The sequence below is a fragment of the Oryctolagus cuniculus genome, chromosome 13 (assembly GCF_051225735.1).
Source record: "Oryctolagus cuniculus isolate XC-2025 breed Fujian yellow rabbit chromosome 13, ASM5122573v1, whole genome shotgun sequence".
Taxonomy (NCBI): Eukaryota; Metazoa; Chordata; class Mammalia; order Lagomorpha; family Leporidae; genus Oryctolagus; species Oryctolagus cuniculus.
In genome coordinates this window covers 52265975-52276513 of record NC_142879.1, presented here as the reverse complement: position 1 = coordinate 52276513, position 10539 = coordinate 52265975, and positions in this window count along the sequence as shown.

The following is a 10539-nucleotide window of genomic DNA, read 5'->3' as shown; positions in this document are numbered from 1 at the left end:
TGCTTAATGATAATTCTCAGAAGCACATGTTGAAGGGCAAGACTTTTAGCCTGGAGTATACAAGGAGTTAATAATTTCACTTTAATCTCATCTTTCTCAGCTAGGTGAGAAGTTGAAGTCCAGACCTGGGAGCTGTCGCTCCCCCTCTTCATGGAGGAACGACACTAAACCCTGCCTAGGCTTCATATCCGAGTCACGGCACCATTATGTCGCTCCCCGTCTTCGTGGAGGAACGACACAGGACCCTGCGCTGTTCTTTTGTCTGCTTGGCCCTCCCCGGGTTTGCTGCTGGTTCTTCCCGGGTTGGCTACCGACCCTTCCACCTCCGTGGAAGGGCGGTTCCCCCTGGCCACTTTCCCCACTTCCGCGGGGGAGCGGCACACCGCCGGCCGGCTCTCTCGGGGGCTGCACAGGTGTTCCTTCAGATAGATGTTCCCCTTAGATGTTCCTGGTGCATGTTGTCTCTCTCCTCCTTTATAGTCCTCTTCCACCAATCCCAACTCTACTACCCACACGCCGAGTATGCTGTTCTCCTCCAATCAGGAGCAGGTCCTACAGTTTATTGGTTGAACTGGAGGCAGCTGGGTAGAAGCTGTTTCTCCCTTCTCAGCGCCATATTGTGGGAGAGCAGATGCATAGAATAAGTCTTAATTCCAGTAACTCAGTCTAGTCCGAGTTGCTCCCCACAGGAGCTTAGGCATAGAGCTGTTTGCTCCTGAGATGGACAACACGTATGTTATTATCTCTACCTCTTATCCTCCTCTCAATATATTACTTCTTCTTAAACTTTTAATTTCATTCTTACTCTTTTTAAAAAGATTGATTAATCTCCACATGGACGCAATGGCCAGGGTTGGGCCAGGCCAAAGTTAGGAGCCAGGAACTTCTGGGTCTCCCCTGTAGGCGGCAGGGTTCCAAACATTTGGACCATTTTCCATCTTATGCTGCTTTCCCAAGCATATTAACAGGGAGCTGGATCAGAAGTGGAGCAGACAGGACACAAATTGGTGCCCATATGGGATGCTGACATCACAGGCAGTGGCTTTACTGGCTATACCACATCCCCAATGCCTGGCTCCTGGCATCAGCCTGGTGCAGCCCCAGCTATTGCAGGCATCTGGGGAATGAACCAGTGGTTGGGAGAGCTCTCGTCTATTTTTATGTTCCTCCATTTTTATTCTTGATGCTTTATATGTGTTTTTCCTCTTCTTTCATTCATCTTTAAGACTTTTATAGGTTAAACTTAAATGTAGCAATGGGAAGAATATATTTTTGTATTTAAAAACCTAGGAAATTATTTTTTGACCATTTTTGACATTCCTTGACAATATTCATTATCTAAATCTGATGTACTGTGGAGGAAAAAGAAAGAGTTCTGTAATTCCTGGCCAAAGGCGTGAATGGGATAGAGTGAAAGCCAATATGTAAATAACCATGTACAATGGGATTTGAGCCAATGGGTCCAGGTTCCTGTCTCTCAGCAAGGACCCACGCACCTGTAATGAAGTTTCCATCTGCTCCATTTCACAATGAGAATAAGAATGATATTGTGAGGTTTTAATAAGTTTGAATGTGTTCAAGACAGGGAATTGCCTTTTACAAATACCATTCATAGTAAAATTTCCTTTATGAACTGATAATTCATGACTTTTTTCATGTAATTTTGATGATAAAAATCAGACAACCCACAGTGGGCCTTTGGCATTTCAGTTAAGACACCAACTTGGAATGTCTGCATCCCATATCTAGTGTGGGTTCAAGTCCCAGCTTTGCTTTTGATTCTAGCTTCCTGCATCTTGCCATTGCACACTCTGGGAAGGAGCAGGTGATGGCTCAAGTACTTGGGTCCCTGCTACCCATGTGGGAAACTCAGATTGAGTTCCTGGCTCCTGGCTCCTTGCATCAGTCTGGACCAGCCCTAGCTATTGCAGGCATTTGGGGAATGAACCAGTGGTTGGGAGATCTCTCTCAGTCTATTTTTGTGTTCCTCCATTTTTCAAACATATAAAATACTTTTTTAAAAAATTTGGACAATTCAATGTTAATTACCTGAATTCTTTTTTAAAATTTCGCTAATCTAGAATCTGGAATCTACTGTCATAGCTACAAATGTTGGAAATTATATGGAGTTAGGTAGGTATGGATTTATGGTTAGAACAAAGGGATATTGGTTAGTTTCCTGCAGCTACTATGACGAAGTACCACAGACTTGATAACTTAATGGAAGTGTATTCTCCAGGATATCTGGAGGCCAGCACCCTGTGGAGGCTCTTCCAGAGAATTCCTGCTTGCCTCTTCCAGCTTCAGTGGTGGCCAACATTCTTTGACTTCCTTGGCATCCTTCACTGCTCCAATCCCTGCTTCCCTCTTGATATCATCTGTGTACGCACTGTGTGTCTCTGTGTCTAATCTCTGTATTATAAGGATAATCTCTTTATGCTTACTCTGCTTCTCTTCTGCAAGAATACTCAAGATCCTTAGCAGTCAAAGACAAAATTAACATTTGGGATTGCATCAAATTGAAAAGTTTCTGTACTGGTACTGCAAAAGAAACAGTCAGGAAAGTGAAGAGGCAACCGACAGAATGGGAAAAAATATTTGCAAACTATGCAACAGATAAAGGGTTGATAACCAGATCTACAAAGAAACCAAGAAACTCCACAACATCAAAACAAACAACCCACTTAAGAGATGCGCCAAAGACCTCAATAGACATTTTTCAAAAGAGGAAATCCAAATGGCCAACAGACACATGAAAAAATGTTCAAGGTCATTAGCAATCAGGGAAATGCAAATCAAAACCACAATGAAGTTTCTCATCAGCCTGCTCAGAATGGCTCACATTCAGAAATCTACCAACAATAGATGCTGGCGAGGATATGGGGAAAAAGGGACATTAACCCACTGTTGGTAGGAATGCAAACTGGTTAAGCCACTATGGAAGTCAGTCTGGAGATTCCTCAGAAACCTGAATATAACCCTACCATACAACCCAGCCATCCCACTCCTTGGAATTTACCCAAAGGAAATTAAATTGGCAAACACAAAAGCTGTCTGCACCTTAATGTTTATTGCAGCTCAATTCACAATAGCTAAGACCTGGAATCAACCCAAATGCCCATCAACAGTAGACTGGATAAAGAAATTATGGGACATGTACTCTATAGAATACTATACAGCAGTCAAAAACAATGAAACCCAGTCATTTGCAACAAGATGGAGGAATCTGGAAAACATCATGCTGAGTGAACTAAGCCAGTCCCAAAATGACAAATATATATTCTCCCTGATCAGTGACAACTAACTGAGCACCAAAGGGGAAACTCGTTGAAGTGAAATGGACACTATGAGAAACAGTGACTTGATCAGCTCTTGTCCTGACTGTTGATGTACAATGTAATATTTTATCCATTTTAGTATTTTTTTTGTTCTAGTACTATTGGTTGAACTCTGTAATTAACACACAATTATTCTTAGGTGTTTAAATTTTTTTGTTTGTTTGTTTTTAAACTTTTATTTAATGCATATAAATTTCCAAAGTACGACTTATGGATTACAATGGCTTCCCCCCCATACCGTCCCTCCCACCCACAACCCTCCCCTTTCCCACTCCCTCTCCCCTTCCATTCACATCAAGATTCATTTTCGATTATCTTAATATACAGAAGATCAGCTTAGTATACATTAAGTATGGATTTCAACAGTTTGCTCCCACACAGAAACATAAAGTGAAAAATAATAGATGATTTTTTTAAATGATGATGAAATCAGAGCAGACCTATTGTCATGTTTAATCCCAGTGAGAGTCAAGTTGGGAATTGATAATTTTTTTTTTTTTTTACAGAGGATCAGTTTAGTATGCATTAAGTAAGGATTTCAACAGTTTGCACCCCCATAGAAACACAAAGTGAAATATATTGTTTGAGTACTCGTTATAGCATTAAATCTCAATGTACAGCACATTAAGGATAGAGATCCTACATGAGGAGTAAGTGCACAGTGACTCCTGTTGTTGACTTTACCAATTGACACTCCTGTCTATGGCATCAGTAATCTCCCTATGCTCCAGTCATGAGTTTCCAAGGCTATGGAAGCCCTCTGAGTTCTCCGACTCTTATCTTGTTTAGACAAGGTCATAGTCAAAGTGGAGGTTCTCTCCTCCCTTCAGAGAAAGGTACCTCCTTCTTTGAAGACCTGTTCTTTCCACTGGGATCTCACTCACAGAGATCTTTTTGCCAGAGTGTCTTGGCTTTCCATGCCTGAAATACTCTCATGAGCTTTTCAGCCGGCTCCGAATGCCTTTAGGGCTGATTCTGAGGCCAGAGTGCTATTTAGGACATCTGCCATTCTATGAGTCTGCTGAGTATCTCACTTCCCATGTTGGATCACTCTCCCCTTTATTTACTCCATCAGTTAGCGTTAGCAGGTACTAGACTTGTCTATGTGCTCCCTTTGACTCCCAGTCCCTTCACCATGACCAACTGTGAACTGAAACTGATCACCTGGAACAGTGAGATGGCATTGGTACATGCCACCTCGATGGGATTGAATTGGAATCCCCTGGTATGCTTCCAACTCCACCACTTGGGGCAAGTCAGCCTGAGCATGTCCCAAATTATACATCTCTTCCCTCTCCCATTCCCACCACCATGTTCAACAGGGATCACATTTCAGTTAATTTTCAACACTTAAGAATAACTGTGCATCAATTACAGATCTAAACCAGTCATATTAAGTAGAACAGATAAAAAAAAACTACTAAGAGGGATAATGTATTTAGTTGTTCATTAACAGTCAGGGCTATGCTGATCAAGCCACCGTTTCCCATAGTGTCCACCTCACTCCAACAGGTTTCCCTCTTGGTGTTCAGTCAGTTGTCACCGATCAGGGAGAACATATGGTATTTGTCCCTTTGGGACTGGCTTATTTCACTCAGCATGATGTGTTCCAGATTCCTCCATTTTGTTGCAAATGACTGGATTTCGTTGTTTCTTACTGCGGTATAGTATTCTAAAGAGTACATATCCCATAATTTCTTTATCCAGTCTATCGTTGATGGGCATTTAGGTTGGTTCCAGGTCTTAGCTATTGTGAATTGAGCTGCAATAAACATTAGGGTGCAGACCTCTTTTTTGCTTGCCAATTTAAATTCCTTTGGGTAAATTCCAAGGAGTGGGATGGCTGGGTCGAACGGTAGGGTTATCTTCAGGTTTCTGAGGAATCTCCAGACTGACTTCCATAGTGGCTTGACCAGTTTGCATTCCCACCAACAGTGGGTTAATGTCCCTTTTTCCCCACATCCTCACCAGCATCTGTTGTTGGTAGATTTCTGCATGTGAGCCATTCTAACCGGGGTGAGGTGAAACCTCATTGTGGTTTTGATTTGCATTTCCCTGATTGCTAATGACCTTGAACATTTTTTCATGTGCCTGTTGGCCATTTGGATTTCCTCTTTTGAAAAATGTCTATTGAGGTCCTTGGCCCATCTCTTAAGTGGGTTGTTGGTTTTGTTTTTGTGGAGTTTCTTGATCTCTTTGTAGATTCTGGTTATTAACCCTTTATAGAGAAGTTTCTGTACTGCAAAAGAAACAGTCAGGAGAGTGAAAAGACAACCAACAGAATGGGAAAAAATATTTGCAAACTTAGGTGTTTAAATTTTAACTGAAAAGTGATCCCTGTTAGGAATTTGGAAACATTATCCTAAGTGAAATAAGCCAGTCCCAAATGGACAAATATCATATGTTCTCCCTGATTGATGACAACTAACCGAGCACCAAAAAGGAAACCTGTTAAAGTGAAATGAGCACTATGAGAAACAGTGACTTGATCAGCCCTTGCCCTGACTGTTGATGAACAACTTAATACGTTATCCCTCTTAGTATTTTTTTGTTTGTTTGTTCTACTTAATACTTTTGGTTGAATACTGTAATCAATACACAGTTATTCTTAAGTGTTGAAACTTAAATGAAAAGTGATCGCTGTTAAATATAAGAGTGGGAATAAGAGAGGGAAGAGAGGTGCAATTTGGGACATGCTCAAGCTGACTTGCCCCAAATGGTAGAGTTAGAAACATACCAGGGGATTCCAATTCAATCCCATCAAGGTGGCATGTACCAATGCCATCTCACTAGTCCAAGTGATCAATTTCTGTTCACAATTGATCGTAATGATAGGTCTAAGAGCCAAAGGGATCACATAAACAAGAATAGTGTCTGCAAATACTGTCTGCAAATACTAACTGATAGAATCAAAAAGGGAGAGAACGATCCAACATGGGAAGCGAGATACACAGCAGACTCATAGAATGGCAGATGTCCTAAACAGCACTCTGGTCTCAGAATCAGCCCTTAAGGCGTTCGGATCTGGCTGAAGTGCCCATGAGAGTATTTCAGTCATGGAAAGCCAAGACACTTTGGCAAAAAAAAAAAAAATGACCTAAATGAAAGATCTCTGCAAGTGAGATCCCAGTGGAAAGAACGGGTCATCAAAGAAGGAGGTACCTTTCTCTGAAGAGAGGAGAGAACTTCCATTCTGACTACGACCTTGTCTAAATATGATCAGAGTTGGTGAACTCAAAAGGTTTCCATAGCCTTGGCAACTCATGACAAGAGCGTAGGGTGATTACTGATGCCATAAACAAGAGCGTCAGTTTGTTAAGTCAACAAGAGGAGTCACTGTGCACTTACACCTCATGTAGGATCTCTGTCCTCAATGTGCTGTACATTATGATTTAATGCTATAATTAGTACTCAAACACTATTTTTCACTTTGTGTTTCTATGTGGGTGCAAACTGTTGAAATCTTTACTTAATGTATGCTAAACTGATCTTCTGTATATAAAGAGAATCGAAAATGAATCTTGATGTGAATGGAATGGGAGAGGGAGCGGGAAAGGGGAGGGTTGCAGGTGGGAGGGAAGTTATGGGGGGGGAGCCATTGTAATCCATAAGCTGTACTTTGGAAATTTATATTCATTAAATAAAAGTTAAAAAAAAAGAAATTATGGGACATGTACTCTATAGAATACTATATAGCAGTAAAAAAAAAATGAAATCCGGTCATTAGCAACAAAATGCAGGAATCTGGAAAACATCATGCTGAGTGAAATAAGCCAGTCCCAAAGGGACAAATATATGTTCTCCCTCATCAGTGACAACTAAGCACCAAAAAGGAAACCTGTTGAAATGAAATGGACACTATAAGAAAGAGTGACTTGATTGGCCCTTGTCCTGACTGTTGATGTACAACTTAATGCTTTATCCCTTTTAGTATTTTTTTTGTTCTACTTAATATTAATGGTTGAACTCTGTAATTAACACACAATTATTATTAGGTGTTTAAATTTAACTGAAAAGTGATCCATGTTAAATATAAGAGTGGGAATAAGAAAGGGAGGAGATGTACAATTTGGGACATGCTCAATCAGACTTGCCCCAAATGGTAGAGTTAGAAATGTGCCAGGGGATTCTAATTCAATCCCATCAAGATGGCATATACCAATGCCATCTCTCTAGTCCAAGTGATCAATTTCAGTTCACAATTGATCATACTGATAGGTCTAAGAGTCAAAGGGATCGCATATACAAGACTGGTGTCTGCAAATACTAACTGATAGAATCAAAAAGGGAGAGAACGATCCAACATGGAAAGCGAGATACACAGCAGACTCATAGAATGGCAGATGTCCTAAACAGCACTCTGGTCTCAGAATCAGCCCTTAAGGCGTTCGGATCTGGCTGAAGTGCCCATGAGAGTATTTCAGGCATGGAAAGCCAAGACACTTTGGCAAAAAAAAAAAAAAAAAAAAAAAAAAGAGGACCTAAATGAAAGATCTCTGCGAGTGAGATCCCTGTAGAAAGAACAGGCCATCAAAGAAGGAGGTACCTTTCTGAAGAGAGGAGTGAATGTCCACTTTGATATGACCTTGTCTGAATAAGAGCGAAGTCGGTGAACTCAAAAGGCTTTCATAGCCTTGGCAACTCATGACAAGAGCCTAGGGAGATTACTGATACCATAAACAAGAGTGTCAATTTGTTAAGTCAACAAGAGGAGTCACTGTGCACTTACTCCTCATATAGAATCTCTGTCTTTAATGTGTTGTTCAATGTGAATTAATGCTATAACTAGCACTCAAACAGTATTTTACACTTTATGTTCTGTGTGGGTGCAAACTGTTGAAATCTTTACTTAGTATATACTAAATTGATCTTCTATATGTAAAGATAATTAAAAATGAATCTTGATGTGAATGGAATGGGAGACGGAGCGGGAGATGGGAGGGTTTCGGGTGGGAGGGAAGTTATGGGGGAGAAAAGTCATTGTCATCCATAAGCTGTACGTTGGAAATTTATATTTGCTAAATAAAAAAAAAAACTTAATCACATCTTTATGGAACGTTTTTCTAAATAAGGTGATATTTAAATAATCCAGGGACTGGGATGTGAACATGTTTTGGGGAGTCATTATCTGCTTGCCTCAGGCATCAAGCTTTATTCTAGCCAAGATTGTTACTATGGCACCTGAGTGTGGTCTAGGAGAGAGTAGCACAGTCTTAAGTGATAGAGTTCTTTGTTGTAGGAACATCACCAGGTTTTCTAAAATTTCTAAAATTTCTAAAAATTTAAGAATTTTCTGTTTTGGTTATTTCTGGATGAAGAAAGTGTAGAGTTTGTTTCCTTTCTGAAAATGCATTTACTTTTAAATGTGTTGAGATTAACATGGGTAGTTTTGTAATAAGAAATGTTAAATAAAATTTGTGGGAGGCTGTATTACTACAATGAGATGCCAGAGATAAGCTAAGTTTACAAAGAGAGGTTGATTTTTTTTTTCTCACAGTTCCAACCGTTCACAGTCAAAGATTAAGCGGCCCTACTGGTTGAGCATCAGGTGATGGCAGAGTTGCTGGCAGAGTCCTGAGGTTGCCTAGAACATCACATGACAGGAAGTACTACATCACTACATTATCTCTGTGGTCTCTTCCAATACTATTGGGATTTAATCATGGGGGCTCCACATCAATGACCCGAAGGTCTCTACACAAAGGTCACACCTTCAGATACCATAACTGGATTAAGTGTCCATCCTTGGTACCCTTAACATAGGACTTTGGGGATGAAATCTTTAACACATGGGCCTTTGGGGGGACATTCAACATCTAAACTGTCATCCAAATCATAGCAGAGGCCATGGATCTGGATTGGGTACCTGCCCTGGGCCCAACAGACCAAACCAATATAGAGTGCAATCACAGTAACTGATGTTTGCTTTGGTTGGTTGCAAAAGGCCCAGGGGGTAGGTAGCCAGTTAACTAAGCTGTAACCATAAAGTGTTTTCTGTGCATCACTTTCTTTTTTCTATAAATACTGTCTGATCACATATTGGCTGGAGTTCTCGGAACCTTCTCTGGTTGGCTATATGATTTGCAAATTGTACTTTGTACTGTGTTTTTCTTTGCTCAGATAAATGCTACTAAACTTAACTGACCTAAGGGATTTTCCCATTTAAAGGAAAATCAATTTTAAATGGGCTTCACCTTTACCACTAACTTCAATTTAGAGATAAAAATTGAAATTAACTAGAGATGAAGTAGAAAAGATTCTCTGTCTTTGGTGACTCAGGGAATTTCCTTCCTGTGCAGATGATGGGGAAGACATGATGGACTGGCCTGTCACAGTGTATCTGTGCTAACGGTCCTCAATATTTTTTTAAAAGATTTATTTACTGGGGCCGGTGCTGTGGTGCAGTGGGTTAAAAACTCAGCCTGCAGCGCTGGCATCCCATATGGGCACCAGCTCAAGTCCTGGCTGCTCCTCTTCTGATCCAGCTCTCTGCTATGATCTGGGAAAGCAGTGGAAAATGGTCCAAGTCCTTGGACCCCTGCACCCACATGGGAGACCCGGAAGAAGCTCCTGGCTCCTGGCTTTGGATTAGCTCAGCTCTGGCCGTTGCAGTCACTGGGGAGTGAACCAGCAGAATGGAAGACCTCTCTCTCTCTCTCTCTCTCTCTCTCTCTCTGGCTCTACCCCTCTCTGTAACTCTGTCTTTCAAATAAAATAATTCTTTTAAAAAAAGATTTATTTTTTTGAAGGAGTGACAGAGTGAGCATGGGAGAGAGAGATTTTCAATTCGCTGGTTCATTCCCCAGATAGCCATTAAATAATGGCCAGGGCTGTGCCAGGCCAAACTTCATCCAGGTTTCCCATGTGAGTAGCAAGGGCCCAAACACTTGGGCCATCTTCCACTGCCTATCCAGGTGCATGGACAGGGAGCTGGATTGGCAGTAGAGCAGCTGGGACTCTAGCTTCACCAATATGGGATGCCAGCACTGCAGGTGTTTGCTATATTACCCACCATTCCACAACGCTTGCCCCTCCTCAATATTTAACTTGTGGCCAAATGTATGTAGTTCTCTAAACTGACATGAAAAAAATTATAAAATATATGAATGTTTTCCATTTGTAAAGGTTAAATAATATAAAATTCCTGTCAACTTCTATTCCCTGTCTTACATTTGCATGCCACTCACCTCCAAAGATAATC